Source organism: Ischnura elegans, chromosome 4 (assembly GCF_921293095.1).
Source record: "Ischnura elegans chromosome 4, ioIscEleg1.1, whole genome shotgun sequence".
NCBI classification, from domain to species: domain Eukaryota; kingdom Metazoa; phylum Arthropoda; class Insecta; order Odonata; family Coenagrionidae; genus Ischnura; species Ischnura elegans.
The window spans coordinates 65,365,535-65,383,823 of NC_060249.1; the positions used below are offsets into that span (position 1 = coordinate 65,365,535).

Below are 18,289 nucleotides of genomic sequence, written 5' to 3' on the forward strand. Positions count from 1 at the left end.
ATGACATTAGGGTATGTAAATTATTTCAACTAAACTAATTAGGTCGAAAATATAAATGGCCAATATTTCTCAATCTCTCCGAGTTGGGTCATGTTTGATTAGATGTAGCGAAAAGGCTTTTCACGTCTTTGGAATAGTTTTTAACTCTCCAAATAGTCATTTGTTGTGCCCTTAAGATAATACAAGTTTAATTCTGGTGCTAGCTATGATGCACCTGAAATAACCTGTCAATAATCAAAATTTATGAGAATCGTTTATTTATTGACAATCGTTTTAGGCTTATATCTCATATCTAACAAGAGGTACTAAATTGGCTTTGCTTTTTTTTAGATGGTACCAATGACTAAAATTTATAGTTTGTTTTTTGTTTCCGATTCCCATGGCAACCATGTTAAAAATAAATTAACATTAAATTTGATCATGCATTCCAATTTCTCAATGATTATATCATTATTTTGTTGACAGATTTTAGATTTATATCCATAAAAATTTGGGAAAATATGGGTGACTCTATGTTACACAAAAAAGTTTCCAATTAATAATGTATTTAATATTAATAAATATTATTGATTTTCTTTCATCGAATTTGATTTCTGTGCGAATCAATCTTGTATTTTATTATGGAAGAAGTGCCCTAGTGATTATGTCTATGGAATTTTATTTTCCTATAGGGACATAAAAGTTTCCTGTAAGAACATAAATATCCTGGCTGCGCAGGGTATTTTGGTACCTCATTAAATTATTATATTTATTGTGGGAAAAAGTGAAAGAAATAGTCCTTTCAATTCACGGAAATATCAATGCACGAATGCAAATTGATTAGAAACTCATATGTTTATAAAGAATATTATTTACGTATATTTTCATTGAACTGATTTAGAAACTGGGATTTTGAATGAAAATAAACTTGGGGGTAAAAACTTTAAATACTTGTGTGTGATTATTTCCTGACACCAAGGGCAGAGAACCCACTCACTTATTAAAGCGTGCGACCTGTGACTTAGGTGGCGGGCAGTACCCTTAACCTTCTTGCTACCGAGAATTTGAGCCAACCATAATATCGTAGTTGGTTGGATTTAAAAATTACGGAAATAAGGTTGATTTTTACATGTAAATACAATATTCATGTTTAAAATACAAATAAAAAGAATTTGGATGAAAAAGCAAAACTATTTTCCTTTTTAATGCATACTTATATGAAAACGCCACTTTGTGGTTTCTCCTTCAATATTGAAAGTTTTTATTGGGTATGCAAATTGCAAACCAGGAACTGATGGTGACCAAACTTAAAGATTCCAGATTTGTCGCCTGTTGGAGGATCACTTAATCTCGCAAAATCACGGTGAGAACCTTTAGAAATCACCATATGAGCATATTTATCTGGTAGCCAAGGCGGTTTGGTTGTCTTTTCTTGTTACTGCCCTCTATGGTACCAGAAGAGGTCTTATTACGAAGCAATAGAGTTTCCGTGAACTGTTATGCTCCTTTTATTTTATTCACGCCGTGGAGAAACGCCTCAAATCTCGCAGATTTTTACCTCTAGGACTTTCGAGGCCGGCTATTAGTGTCGTATGTTATGTCAGGAGGTATTCTCGTAAATGGTATCATTAGAATTTGTTTACGTTTTTCCTCGCCTTCTGCAGATTTCACTGTTATTGACTCTCCATTGCACGGTTGGCTTATCGCACCTCCCCTCAACGGCTGACTAGTCGTAATGCACCCCCTCCGCTCATTCTTTTTTCGCTGAGCACCACCCCACCCAATGGAAAACAGAGCATAGGGAAAGAAGGAGAATAGTCTTCCACCAACAGACACAGCTCGAGTTAAGTTGGGCAACTTACAGGGACACCTCCTTATATGTTATTCTCGCCGTGGAGATTAAAGCCTCAAATCTCGCAGATTTTTGCCTCTAGGACATCATATTTTCTCTAAAATGGACATTTTCGAAGGCGGCTATTAGTGTCGTATGTTATGTCAGGAGGTATTCTCGTAAATGGTATCATTAGAATTTGTTTACGTTTTTCCTCGCCTTCTGCAGTTTTCGCGGTTGTTGACTCTCCATTGCACGGTTGGCTTATCGTCCTTCCCCTCGACGGCTGGTTCGCAATGCCCCTCCGTTTATCCTCTTTTCGTTGAGCACCACCCCAGCCAATGGCAAACAGAGCATAGGAAAAGAGGGAGAATAGTCGTCCACCAACAGACACAGCTCGAGTTAAGTTGGGCAACTTACAGGGACACCTCCTTATATGTTATTCTCGCCGTGGAGATTAAAGCCTCAAATATCGCAGATTTTCCCCATGGGACGTCATATTTTCTCTAAAATAGGCAATTTCTATCAGAGCCATATGCTATATCAAGAGGTATCTCTTAAATGGTATCATTAGATTTCGTTTACGTTTTATCTTCGCCTTCTGCAGCCCCCGGGCTTGTTGATATTCGACTTTAACGGCTGGCTTCTCGTAATCCACCCCTCACGTTCTGCCTCCCTCTGGTGAATACGTCAGCCAATGGTGATGGCAGCATAGTGGAGTAGGGTGAGTACCCTAGTCGCCCGCCAAAAAAATAGCTGAAGTCAAGTGGGGCAACATACAGGAGTACCTCCTTACACGTTTTATTGCCGTGGAGATACAAGCCTTAAATCTAACTGATTTTTGGCCCTAGGACCCCAAATTAGGCTGTGAAGACGGCATCTTCGATGCCGCCTACGAGTTCGTATAGTATATTAGGAGATATTCTTGTAAATGGTAATATTTCCACTGCTGTATAAATTACTACGGCAGTCTTTGATCCTCTCTTTTCAACATTTAGTATATCGGAGTTAATTTCAGCTAAAACTTCTGTTTCCGTACATTTATTTGCATTAAATGTAAACATGAAGGTTAAATTTGAAGCTATTTTCACAGCAGTAAATCAATGAAGTAACTACTTTTTAATGTGTTTTTGAATGGTGAAATATTTTTGCATTGCTACGCAATTCACTTATGTAGTACCTGATATTAAGTTGCCCATTGTCCACTCTCTTCTGCTTTATGCGTTGATATGTATTTTCCTTTTAAATGGAGAAAATAAAATATATAACCGATATTTTCAGGCTTTACTTTGTGAGAATAAACTTTGTAAGGCTCACTAGTATATTTTAAAAAGCACCGAGGACCTCTAATATATTTAAAATCACCCTATGATTGATAAACCACAAAGCATAGGGTGCTTTTTTAAATACGTAAGTGAACCTTACAATATTTATTATTTCATTTTCCTTAAAAAAGTCAATAGCCGAAATAGGATTTTCATTTAGAAAGACAAGATCCTTCAACTTCAGGCAAAACAGCGGATTAGGGGGGACACGTGCCCCTTCATAGACGCTAATAAACTAGACAAGATTTTTAATGCAGTTGTCATTACGTTCGTTTTTATTGTGTATTATGGAGCCTCAATCATTTAATTTAATATTAATAACTTTCTTATCAAAATAAAGATAATATTTTCAACAGTAATTGTTATGTTTTTTATAATCTCAAATATGAAAAGACCTGGCACACCCTTGTACCCTCCTCCCCAGAAAAAAATCCTGGATCCGCCCCTGCCCTCATGCACACAAACACTTTGAATGTGTTGTTCAAGTGTATGGCATTATGTTTTTGCCTTGGTGGTGAGGGTGTATCATTTATTAGCTGATGAGCGTTTGGGTTGTGATTTGCTAGTTTTTTAAATATTTTCTATTTAATATATTTCTTGTACAAAGTGGTATCAATGCTATGAATGAATTAAAATTATCATTATTTTTGTTATCAATGGCAAAAAACAATGGTATATGCAACAAATAGCTAAAAATGGTTGGCGCAACCCCCTTGAAAGTGATACACTGTTGTTGAATTCTATCGGGCTTAATAAGAAGTTGTGTACAAAGTAGTTTCTTTTAGCTTCTATAACAAAAAAATGGATGTATTGAAATATTCAGTCGTGGTCCAGCCTCATTAAGTTATTGACTTCAAGTAGGGAAGGTATAAGAGGATAGAAACTTAGTATTGGTTCTTGGCTTCTCGTAACAAAAGTCACCAGGGGACTATGGGTTTACATCGTATCCAGTCGAGTTCATACAGTGTTCATTGTATGACGTCAGATTTATGTATCCCGTAAATAATTACACACATATTATGGGTGTTAGCTGCCACCCATGCTGTTTCATGCACATGCAGAAAAGAAAGTGAGCAAGGACTAGGAGAAATAAGATCTAGAGATGACTGTGGTTGGATTTGGGGTGGTGTAAGAGGATGCTCACGGATTTTTCAAGATAGCAGAATTATCTTCCAATGATACATGTCTTTTTTCTCTGCGCAATGTTCTCAATAAATATATCAACAGCGGGTGACGGTATTAATCTGATATAAGTGGTGTATTTATTAATTTATCTAATCCCTTTAACTCTATTAACCCCCTTCCCACAATTTTGATTATATCAAACCCAAAATTGCTTCTTCAGTTCGCTGCAAGGTGTGAGATCCACATGCTTATTTGTGATCCCTGATGATTTGAGGAAGGATGACTGATAAGAGTGGAAGAGGATAGATGAACGTATAAAATAAAAATACCTTGAAAATGACACCAAGTGTCGAAGCCATGGTCGGTTAAGTGATAAATAAAATAGTGTGGATATTGCCATTTGTGCTTTAATCATGGGGATAGATGAGCATGGGTTCCTCGACAGTGGGGAGTGGTCATATTTTTAACAAAAAATACAAATACTGTGGAATAGGGGACTGGTTTGGATGACAATGCAATGGATTTCATATTCCGTATTGTATGACTTGACTTAAGCTGTTGTTGTTGGCAGCCGAATATTCACCCCACTCCTTTATGCTGTGTTCTCCATTGCCTGGCGTTGTATCCAGCAGAGGGAGGCAAACGTGAGGGGTGGATTACGAGATGTGTCTGTAGGTGGATGACTATTCTCCCTCTTTCCCTATGCTCTGTTTGCCATTGGGTGGGGTGGTGATGACGGAGGGGCATTGCGAGCCAGCCGTCGAGGGGAAGGACGATAAGCCAGCCGTTAAATGGAGAGTCAACAACCGCGTGAGCTGCAGAAGGCGAGGAAAAAGTAAACAAATTCTAATGATACCATTTACGAGAATACCTCCTGACATAGCATACGACACTAATAGCCGCCTTCGAAAATGTTCATTTTAGAGAAAATATGATGTCCTAGAGGCAAAAATCTGCGAGATTTGAGGCTATAACGTTTCAATTAATTACTCTTATTTTCACGTCACTTACAAATATTTTATTAAACTTTAAATGATACAAACTCGGGAGCAAGGGGACACCCGTCCGCCATAACTATCACAATCCGACTCCCCTCTTTTCACTTCCTCCCGCGCCGTCAACAATCACAACAATTACCTCACTCCACCTCTGCTGCTTATTATTGCTTGAATTACGTCACACCAAAACCAAAACAAACCACTCAAAATTAGGTGTTACTAACGGCCGTGCTAATGATGGGCAAAGTCGATCATTTTAGTGATTCAATCATTTTGACTCGAGTCACATAAGTGATTCAATCAATTGATTCAATCACTATGATCGAAAAGACTCAAATGAATCAAGGTCGAAAAGACTCAAAGGAATCATGATTGAAAAGACTCAAAAGAAATCATGATCGAAAAGTCTCAAAAGGAATCAAGATCGAAAAGACTCAATCAATGGATGTAATAAATCACTTTGAATAATCGAATAAATACTGCCTCATCTGCGAAGAGCATTGGTAACGCTGATTGCTATCCATATTATCATTTCATATACTATTTTTATTGTGAATTCCTAGATGAGTAAATTAGATTTCAAAAATGAAGGAAGTAGTGTCATGAAAATATTTGGGAAGGCAAAACTGCCAGTTTCTTAACACTAATAAAATAATTTCTAACTACATATCTCAAAATATAACACAAAATACACCACACACTATGCATGAATCTGATCTGCAGGATAATTTTATGAACGGCACAATAAAATGTAACCAACTTTAACTTCTACTTCTTAACGTTCTCCTACAGGAGTCATCTTAATATTTTCCTTTTACGTGTATTGGTGTTATTCATACTGATGACTGCTGGAAAACATTTAAGAAAAAGATTACACAAGTATTCAGTTCTTCATAACATAGTATTTAATTTTCTCACAACTATTTCTGCCCTGAGGAAAAGAGATCAAGCATCTATCGTTCCAAATTTTGAAACAAACCGGAAACCGAGATGATTGATATGAAACCGGAAGTCGGAGTAATTGATGATTGATGATCGACTTGTTTAACGAAATGAATCATGAGTCATTTGATTCACCTAGTGATTCAATCTTTTTGATCGAATCGTTCATGATCGACCCATCACTAGGTGTTACAAGGCTTTAATCTCCACGGCGAGAATAACATATAAGGAGGTATCCCTGTAAGTTGCCCAACTTAACTCGAGCTGTGTCTGTTGGTGGACGACTATTCTCCCTCTTTTCCTATGCTCTGTTTGCCATTGGCTGGGGTGGTGCTCAACGAAAAGAGGATAAACGGAGGGGCATTGCGAACCAGCCGTCGAGGGGAAGGACGATAAGCCAACCGTGCAATGGAGAGTCAACAACCGCGAAAACTGCAGAAGGCGAGGAAAAACGTAAACAAATTCTAATGATACCATTTACGAGAATACCTCCTGACATAACATACGACACTAATAGCCGCCTTCGAAAATGTCCATTTTAGAGAAAATATGATGTCCTAGAGGCAAAAATCTGCGAGATTTGAGGCTTTAATCTCCACGGCGAGAATAACATATAAGGAGGTGTCCCTGTAAGTTGCCCAACTTAACTCGAGCTGTGTCTGTTGGTGGAAGACTATTCTCCTTCTTTCCCTATGCTCTGTTTTCCATTGGGTGGGGTGGTGCTCAGCGAAAAAAGAATGAGCGGAGGGGGTGCATTACGACTAGTCAGCCGTTGAGGGGAGGTGCGATAAGCCAACCGTGCAATGGAGAGTCAATAACAGTGAAATCTGCAGAAGGCGAGGAAAAACGTAAACAAATTTAATGATACCATTTACGAGAATACCTCCTAATATAACATACGACACTAAGGAACAATAATTCATTTCAGGGAACCTCTTTTGCTTCGTAAGAAGGCCTTTACTCGTAATATGGGAGATCTAAAGTCAGGCAGAAACAATACGAGACGACCAACATAATTTTCATTCCGGAATGTATTAAAATATTATAATGATTATTTATTATGTCTTCTTGTCAATATCCATTGAAATGATCAACTACACTCAGAACAGTAATCTTTCTCATGTCAATTCATCTTTCCCAGGGCTATATCTCATTAGGGTGGTCCTTATTTTTAAAGTTTTCGAATTTATTTTGGGACACCCCCCAGTTTTGTTCCATTTTGTGAAAAAATAAATCGTGTAAATTATTTTTGCAATCGGATGCCGGGAAAACGTGCCGCATCGCACTTAAAGTTTAGAAATTTTGTGTTTTTTGGGTGTTTTTCGGACATAACTTAAGATACCTAATGTCACTCTCGGATTATTCTATCACTTTTCTGTTTTTTACAACGACTCGTTAGACATTTATATTGTATCTCAAATATCTTTCATTTCTGCCCATTGGTTCTCGGGATATCGCACCGAGAGTGATCGCGCGCCACCCCAGGCAACACTTTGGGTGCCACGCGGGTTGCATACTCTCAAAATGTGTTGATCGTTCTCACCCATCGTAAAACCATAAAATTGTTTAGATAAACTTTGAACTTCGTCAATATAACTTGAATAATATATTAATCACTGCTTATTGTCAAAAAGGGGCTTAGCAGTATTGATTTATTCCCCATATCTAAAGCTAATATCTAAGTGCTTCTACCTAAATTCAGCCTGAATGTTCGCAAAATATTTGTCTTTGGGGCTCAGGTGGCAGTAATTAATAATATCCGATTTTGAGAAATGTGAGATCTGAGCCCCTGATGTATTTTGGCAACCATCCCGCAAAGGGCATATTTCATATCTTTCATTTCTGCCCTTTCGTTCCCGGGATATCTGTTGATGTCCTGTAAAACCTTGAAAACTGGAATTTTTAGTGAGGCGATAGTATTTAGCTTCCGTAATTACTGAAATATAAAGGATGAAAGAAAGTATGCATAATTCATTTTGCGATAGTAGCAGGTATTTTTTTATTTTTTGTTTTTAACAACTATTAACATACATGTAAAAATTTTAAACACACCAATTTCCACAATAACAATATTAGGTTAACATATCACCTATCACACTCACGGAGAGATTATTCCCGCTTACAGGTGGCCATTAAAACTTGATGCAGTGTCAGTTCCTCCTGCACACAAAGGTTCTCAAAATTCTTTTAATAAAGTTGCTCTGTGGCAGTCTGGAAATTATCGCCTGTAGTCAGTCACGACCTTCAGCAAAAATTGTTTCTGGCTTTCATTTTTTGTTAGAATTTTATTAAACTCTTCCATCAATTCCAATATCTCATCTGCCAATAATGCGTCACTCTTGATGATTGTATGGGACTTTTTCGCTCTTGAAAAGTCTTTATGTCATGATGAAAGCTGAAATAGTGTGTTCGGTTAAGTGACTGAAGCAAGATCACGTTTTTGCACAAAGTATCGTCTTCGCATTAATTTAGAGCCCGCATTGTTTTGGCATCATTAAAATTCCATTCGGAGGTGTTAATTCATGAAAAGCGTTATGTAAAGCGTCCTAAAGAAACCACCTAATGTCTCGATGGATGTATGGAATTTAAAAAATACATATCCGCTGGTGAAAATTATTTTATTTCTCGTAAAAATATCACTGTGCCTTACTGAACGCGAAGAAAAGCTAAGTTTCATTGAGGAAACAGAAGTTAAAATTCACAATTATCATTCAGGGACCAATCTTGCCGTATACACGTGTTTTTTTATAATCAAGGACAAAGAACAGTGCAAAAGGTAGATCTTTCATGTGAAAGATCAATGGGCAGTATATAGCGCCGTGCGGGGCTGCTTTGCCTTGCCGTGCCCGATGCACTATGCGGCTCATCCATTAAAACAATTCAAACCACGTCGCATAAAGTGCCTTAAGAATATCGTGACGTGACAAGTCGTATCGGGTGTGTGGCCGGTACGTTTTACTCGGGGAGAATCACCATGGTAATCGCATCGGTCGGTCTTAAGATAATTATTTACCGGGATAATTGTTTGAGGACAGCGTGACCTACTATAAGGGTCAGTGTTTCGTAGAGTACGGAGGGATTTATGATAGCGGAATGGCACCGCCTCCTGTGAGAGGCAAGTCAGCTTGATTAACCTAGCCAACCTCTAATTGGACGCACCCAGGGTTTATACACGCTGTCTTCACCTTTGGATTTTTGTTTTATTTTCATTTTTTATCATTTGACAACATGAAGAAGTCCTTCATATTCAAAATGAAGGTCACCGGTCCGAAGCCTGATGACGACTGGCAATATTTTCTTCCTTTAATTTTTTGGAACATTATTTGAAAACGGTATTTACCACGTGTTGCCTTTAAACTTTTTGATGTAATCTTTTTGTTTGTGGACAATTGCTCTATGATTCCATTTTGGGTACTTAAAAAAACTTGAAATGAAAATATGAATATTCCAACGTTCCTGAATCTGTAGCTAAACACTCATTGCAAGGCCGAATCCAGAATTTTTTTCCAGGTGGAACACAAGGGCCTGCCAGGCAAACGGTCTTCTTATATTAGAGATTAAAAAAAACATACAACAATCACTATGGGAAATAGTCTCTTTATTTTAATATGTAATTAAATGATTAAGGCTCCGTAGTATATAAAACAAAACAAACCTAATGATAACCGTATTAAAAATGTTGTCTAATTTTTTTAAGCGCCTGGAGGGTACGTGCCCAGCAACACGTGGAACCACTACTTTTTCAGACAAGCATTCAAGTTTTTTGAGATATTGTTAACATCTAAAAGTTTCATCTTCTTCTCACTTCTTTTTAGCGCACCGCTTATTTATACACGTTTCATATTAAAACGTTTTAGAACATAAACTCTCTTAATAACCAAACCAGCAATCATTGAACTAGGTACGTAGGATTTTGCAATCTCTATGAGGAAAAATACATAGTTGCGCCGTGCCGTATTCCCCCTCAAGAATCGCTCCCTTCCTTAATTCTCGTCGACGGCACTAAGTGAGATGTGTAAAATACCCGTACCGGTACATTTTAATCTGATATTTTTTCCTCGGTGACCTAATTGGGGTCTCAACTATCCAGAAACACAGCTGCGGGGATATGGGGTTTCGCTAGAGAACTGGAGAATTTGGGAAGAGTGAAGGAGGGAAAGAAATGGCTAAGCGTGCGGGACGGGAGAGGGGGGAGGGGAGAGAGGGAGAAGAAACGCGACCAGCGCCCCGGCGCATGCCGGCCAGAAAGATCGCTTGGAAAATGCTTGAAAAATTGTAATTATAATTCGAAAATGATTTTGAGTTTTTTTTTAGGTAGAACATATGAAACACAAAAGTAAAAATGCAACTACTTGAGGCAATTACAAAGTACATATTTCTGATGCACACTAACTACAAAATGTGTTATCTAATTTTCGCTTCATTCACCAGCACCTTAGAAAATTCATAAATGACAAGGCTACAGATGTCTAGGAAATGAAACTCGTCTTGTTGCCGATAAACACTAATGCGTATAGACTAGCCTCTTTTTTGCATAACTGCTTGATTATTTGCATATGAGAGATAGCTATGCCAATAATAAGAAATTTTTCAAAATTACAGATGCTGAAATTTATTTTACAGCCCATTTTTTTTTTCAATTCTTGGTCAAAATTGAAAAGTTTGCTTCAAACATGCCTTTAAGTACTTACAATTGAATAACAATCTCCTTGACATCAACACAACACGCTCCTCACCAATCCTTATTCTTACCCAGTCCTCGGATGGGTTAATACATATTCTCCTCCCCAATGATAGTTGCCTGACGAACTGAAAATCTGATTTCAGAAATTTAGGATATACACTTCCAAGTTTCAAAAGTACAATATGTTTAAAGGTGTATTAATAAATCAGATTAATTGATCTTTTACCTGCAACTGTAAGCCTTCAGAAATCACCCTTATGGAGGCACTAATGACAACCAAGTGGGAGAGAAAAATCATACACAAGAACTCTCATGCAGTGGCGCAGCGAGGGGGGTTTGGGGGATAAAACCTCCCCAGAGCTCAGAGAAATTTTTAATTTTAATCCATTTTACTTAATGTGATTGATATTACTAATAGAATAGTGAAATGATTAATAAAATATCCGTCCGAAAGTCATAAAACTCACCATTTTGAACCATGTATCTTAAAATTCCGCAATATATTAATCTCGCACCTACCGATGGGGGTATTCCATACCCCCACACACCCCTGTATTTGTTGCACCTAACCCCCCCCCCCCCTAGCCTTGATTCCTAGCTGCGACCCTTCTCTCATGGTCACATTAAGTAGCATGTTATTCAGATGAAGATACTTTCGAGCAATAAAGTCAATAGAGAAATTGGAAAAATTAAAAAAAAAGAGTAAATTTATTATTGATAAACGAGTGTCATTATGATATAAATGAATTCCTAGGAAATTGATTATTGTAAGATAAATTCATATGTGCTAAACTGGTTTCTGATGCATAATATTGTACTATGTTGTGATATATGTATGTGTATTGTAACAAATGATTTAAGATTTATATTTGACTTGTCTTATACGTGTAACATACCAGTCTCAGGACCAATAAAATTTATTATTATTATGGCCAAATTAAACAGGACATTCAGGAGGAAAAGATGGAAGAAGAGTAGGGGGAAGTCACTCTCAAACTAAGCTTTGAAGATAGGGTTTGTGGCGAGCGGGTAGGCATCTGAGTCCAGGCTAAGGAACCAATGGGTGAGGGCCAGCGGCGAGCTCAGAACTGTAGAGTGTAGACTGAATGTGCTTTCTTGCCCTCATGACGGGCAGTTCACATGAAACTGCAACCAGAAACACAGTAATGGAATTGACGGTTGCATAAACTTAAGGATACACTCATTATTGAGCGTGAGGAGAGACAGGCGCTCGACTTCAGTGGCGCAGCGAGGTGGGGGGGGGGGGTAAAAACTCCCCCCCCCAGAGCTCAGAGAAGTTTTTAAGTTTAATCCATTTTACTTAATTGGATTGATGTTACTAATAGAATAGTGTAAGGATTAATAAAATATCCCTCAGAAAGCTGTAAATCTCACCATTTTGAACAGTTTATCTTAAAATTCCTCAATTTATTAATCTCGTACTTACCTGGTGGGTAGTCCTTACCCCCACACACACTGATATTAGTGGCACCTAAACCCACCCAGCCTTAATTCCTAGCTGCGCCCCTGCTCGACTTCACAAGGCTGCAGCTGGTAGGGGGAGATCCAAGCAAGCTCTCCATCCAAAAACATTTTATATCCATGAACTTACCTTCAAGATTGGTTCTATGCACTCAATCAAAGTAATTTGGATGCATGGGTCTAGATCATTAATATCTATTATAATATAATTACATGAGAAACATCTTAGTTCATATTAACAAATTAAAATGACATTATTTCTCGGTATAAGATACTGATTGTGAGTGGTTCCATTTATATATTGTTTTATTGTTGAGAAAACAGGTATTCTTCAGGCATGGAAGTCTTCTTTAATTGGAAGCAATTGGCAAAAATTAATGAATCACAAAGGGTAAAAATTAACGAATGAATTGGTAAGGTGGTGTCGTTCACTTGTGGTGTACCCAAAGGTTCTGCCTTGGGAACAATTCTGTTTTTAATTTATGTTAACAATTTTTGCAACAGCACATTTCATGGAAAACTGATATTTTCATTCTTTTGCTGATGACACGGCATGATGTTATTCGTCATTTTCTGTCTCCAATGTTTTTTTACCACAAATGTAAAAAGATTTGAATAGACTTAATTACTGAGTCTTGTGCAATAATGTTGTTTGAAGTGTTAAATCTTAGTGCATATATTTAATAATTGGCTTGGAAAGTGTACTTGTGTCATCAGATGACGTTTACTGTAGATGTCCTCATTGCTCCTCTTCAAAAGGAAGAACTTGTATCCATTGCCTAAAAATCTATGTCAAACTCTCCTGCTGTATGATTTCTGACAAATGCATGCATATATTTAAATATGACACACTACAAGTCGACCCATTATAGACAAAATTGATTGAGATATATTCTGAATAAATTCTATCCTGAATGTGATAATGGGTCAGACCTTATAAGTCGTTACCAGCAGCCATTCCAGAGAAGAATTTAAAAACAATATCCACCGGGAAAGCCTAGCATCATTTCAAAACCCCTTGAATTAACAACTACATGAGCAAAATCAGCAACCAAATGAGCAATATACTGCATAAAACCTTGAAAAAACTCTTCTGAACATTTCCAAAAATGTTGCGATTTATTTTACATCCAAGGGATTGTAAATGACAATAACTGAAACAGCTTTCTCTGTAAATATTTATTTTTAAACAGACATAGATATACAAGTAATTCATTTAGATATTTGGATCAAGTAAATCATTCATTTAGATACACAAGTATTTTGATGATGAAGATATTATTCATCTAACAGGGAAAAGTATAATTTTAAAATGCCTTGGTATCTCCAAAATAGGATTTATTTTGCTGCCCTTTTCATACACTGAATAGTTATCACTTTCATCATACAGAATTTTTTCCTTAGTACAAAAAGTCAACTGTGTCACTATTTCAACTAAATTCAGCATAGAAATGAAGGAATCCCCCTATGTCTCCCTCAACAGTTCAATGTTTCACTTGGTCACAAGGGGAAGGGGCAATGCAAGGTTGAGAGGTCAGTCAATAATAAGGCTTCAGGGTTCTTCTACCCTTTTACCCTCATCCCTTCCCTCCACTGCCAACCATCACACCCCATCACACTTTCACGTTGCTCCTGGTTCTATAATGTCCGCAATTTTTTTCTTTGCTTTTCATTTTTTTAGCAAATGGTTGTGTACTGAAAACTTAAGCTAGTGTGGGTTTCACAAATACCTACACTTTCAGCAAATTTATCATTTGTTATGCTTTTTTTTCAGATTTCCCGACCATCTAATAAACAAATATAGCAAAACATTTATTATCATTTGGACCTTATCAATAATAATTGTTTCTTTTCAAATTTCTTTTTTACAATTTTAAATATCTGGTTCTTTTTTCTCACATGTAACCCCTATGTAAACCGAGAACAGATGACAGGCATAGTTTACAATTTACCTGAGATTTTTGACCAACAGCCACGTAGAAATCAGCAGTTTCAACAATAAAAAATTACACTTTATCAAAATAAAGTAATAAATGGGATTCACATTGATTCTTCTGGGGTATAACCATCTCGAAAATTTTCAAATTAAAATACAAAACATATTATGAATATTTCCTCTTATGTACACTGGTCCAAAAAACAATATAACTCCATAGGTTAGTTAGAAAATTGTGCTCCATACACCACAGTATGTTTTCATTGGTTGATCAATCTCCCAAAAATATTGATGAATCCACACTTAATCATGCAATCACACCCTTCCCAGTAGCAAATCCCTGCCTTAACCATCAAGCAGGCTATGTACCTCCAAGAAAATTAACGACATCCTGTCATTTTACTGTATCTTATTTCATTTCTAACTCTGAATGAAAAGAACTTTTCTTAAATATGACCGCCTAAAAATCATCATCTTTAAGCGCAGTTTACTACTTATCCCTGGATATCCAAACATTAAGTCAAAATCAAACTGAATGACATAATGGTAATCAAGTACTGACTAGTAATCTTCTTATCTCTTCACCATATGGGGTTCAGAAGGTTATTCTCTTGTGCACACTGTGACAAGGAAGATAGCAGCCCACTAATTGCCAACATAAAATTTGACAAGAGGCAGGAATAATGAATAGTTGCATGAAGTAAGTTGTTTAGCCATGTTGTGTATGGAATTGCAAATTTATCGTCTGTGAAAACAAAAATGACTCGTCTCACAAATACAACAAAGAAACAAACAAGGGCCTGGAACCAAGAAAGTAAAAAAAGAACAGTTCATGAACATTAATTTAACATGAAATTAGACCGATCCACTACTCACCATTTAAAACTTCTCAAATCATATGTCTACTACGAAAATTCCAACTAACAAATTAACTTATTACATAAGTTTCATAAGATATCTGTCAACACAAATGGCACAGTAACCAGGCCCTGTGGACATTTTATGCGAAAACAACACGAAATTGTACCATAACTACATATAGTAAACAAACAACAAAGTAACATCCCACAGGAGTAATCAATCACCACTAAAGCCATGCATTGGGACCAGTGCAGGGCAACATAGACTATAAGCTTAAAATGAAATCTTACGTAAACAAATAACACGAAAGATGACTCTAGAATCAGAAAACAATACATATAAACTCTAACTAGTGAACAGTGCAATCACCATACGATTGTATTACACAGCTGCCAATGGAGCCCTGCTTTATACATCTGTACGTGACGGTTAATAATAAAACCAAACTGGCCACAAAACTAAGCACACACATTACTTGTATCCACATTTCTTAAGTACAATTCAATGTGATAATCACGAATGGGCTATCACAACCACGGATCATTATCATGTGGATAAACCCATAAACAAAAACCAACAAAACATTGACACATGTCTTTGGTTGAAATTAATAATCTATTTGGTTGTAAAAGATGCTTAAACAACGAAGCACCATTTCAGGGATTAGCACCTCTTAGCAAATCCCTATCCCTTTTAACATTTTACATTTACACATTTTTTCAATAATTCATACATAACATCTTTGTCTTAACGTTTCATCACACTGGACTAGGAAAACGTATCCCCCCCAAATATACTGTGAATGCACATTATATGTCATTCATTCATTCTAAATAAATTTCTTCAATCACGAAAAATGACAAAACAAAAACACATACAAATGGGGGTTATATGCAACAAGTGAATAGTTAACACAAAATTTTCTTTTCCTCTTTGAAAAATAATCCACAGACTAAATAAACTCCTTGTACATTTGAAAAAAAAAGCCACAGGAATATTAAATAATAAAATTTTGTTCAGGAAAACAAAAAGAATCTAGCTAGAGTGCCCTGTAAAGGGCAAAGGCTTCTTTGAGGTGGAACAACTGGGTTGAATCACCAATTATTCCCTTTGTAAGTCAGCAACATATGTCCAGTGACCTTTTGACTTAGATCCCTTGAACTTTTTGATATGGCTGTACAGATGTACCTACACACAAAAAGGCAATGTCCAAACTTGGCCAAAAGCGGCTCGTGATTGGCAAACACTTACGAGACGTACACGTGCAGGGACGGCGATCGATCGAGCAGTTTCAAGGGCTAATCAAGGTCACAATTCACACGCACGCCACCTATTGGTCCAGGAGAAAAACAGAGGGAATGCCAATGTTAAAAAAAACAAATGGAGGATGAAGATAAGAGTTTAAAAGATAAAGAGTGAGCAGGTACACATAAACAGACATACATAGAAGATGAATAACAAACACAAATTGTGCCACACCATTGCGTTGAGGTGATTAAGGGCTTGCTTCAATGTCATCACTCAAAGACATGTACAGAAGCAATTGAATGGGACCACAAAACTAACTAGAAAGTAAATCAAGTAAAATAGGTACATAATCAATTTACTTGACTACCTATTAAAACAAATCTAACCAAATATGTACGTGAAAAAAATAAAAACCATCAATTTAAGGTTGAAGGTTCCATTATTGCATCAAAAATTTTGTAATATGATATTTTCCTCAGTGCCTTTATGATATGCATCCTAAGGAAAATTCTAGAGCTAATTGCAACACTTATCAATAATGACCTAGCCAGTTACTCAATGTTAGAACCAAAAAGAAGTTGGGAATAAATAAATAAAAAGATTGATAAAGAGACTTCAAGAACTGTGATAAATCAAACCTAATTGAAATTAAATTTTAATCTGAAATAGGATTTAAAAAAATTGTAATCCATTCAAATACGTTAAAAATATAGTAACAACGTTAATTGTATGGAATGCATAGAGAATAAGGTGTTATTGATAGAATAATTCACAAAAATGCTGAACTGGTAGTTATTTCACTAGTATTAATTCACAGGAGGGACAAACAAAAAAATAACATACAGAAAATATCATATAATTGATTTTTAACAGATCTCTTGCTTTGGTGAGCAGACATATGTACTTAAAAAATTTGTGCCATTCAGGTGGAAGATGGTAAAAGAAAAAAAATGGGTGCACATTAAATGAACACTAAAGTTAAACATATACATACATGCCTCCTGAACATACCCCATGCATTACAACAAGGGATGAATAATAGCTTGAAAATTGATGCCTCAAATACCAAAATTTCTTACTAGCTAATAGATAATACATCTGGTGGAGCTATTGTAAAATTTTATGGATAAAGAATAAATCGATTCCACACACAGATGACTTCCCCAATATTTGCAAACTACTATCAGAAGATAAAACCATTTTCATAATTTCACGAGAATAAAATTTTCAATAGGAAATCCTATCATCCTATCATCAATCAGAACTAAACTCTTAGCCGACCAAAATGTTTTTGGGCAGAATTCACTAAAAATTTAAGAGGTAATGATTGTCGTTATTACCACTGCAGTACCAATTAGGAACCTTACAACAATGTTTTCACTCTTGTCACATCAGCATAAAGAGTGTAACAATATTTGATTAAAACAATGGGGATTAATGGGATTAAAACTCATTTGACAATGTTTACGCTATATTCTCATCAAATTATCTACAAAATATATCCCTCATTACAACTCTCTCCTTGTCCATTTGGATTCAAGTCCATATTGAGCACATTATTTCATATGACAGAATAAAACAAAATCTAATAATAATTAAAACAAATTGCTTAAGCATAGACTAATCAATTGCAAATTAGATGAGAATAGGAGAAAAATAAGGGAAAGGTTACGGAAAAGACTGATATGAGCATCTTTCTAAGGAATTGGACAAAGCCACATATACATTCTAATAAGGACAATCACTTTGGGAATGACTAAGTACACATATACCAAATACAATTCAAATTGATTCATGTACACAGAGAAATAATATATCATGCTAATTTAATGCGTAACAGCTTTTCTGGAATGCTGAAACAGCATTTGTCTCCAAAAG

At 36.3% G+C, this 18,289-nt stretch overlaps 1 protein-coding gene across 28 annotated transcripts in view; it reads right to left on the reverse strand.

The window, feature by feature from the left end:
• Positions 1 to 13,687: 13,687 nt before the first annotated feature.
• The window catches only part of LOC124157624 (CUGBP Elav-like family member 2), a 1,414,326-nt gene continuing 1,409,724 nt past the window's right edge, over positions 13,688 to 18,289 (reverse strand). For all 28 annotated transcript variants that reach the window (XM_046532526.1, XM_046532525.1, XM_046532505.1 and 25 more), the window contains one exon: positions 13,688 to 16,493. The gene's annotated coding sequence lies outside the window, so the exon portion shown is untranslated. The remainder of the gene's footprint in view (positions 16,494 to 18,289) is intronic.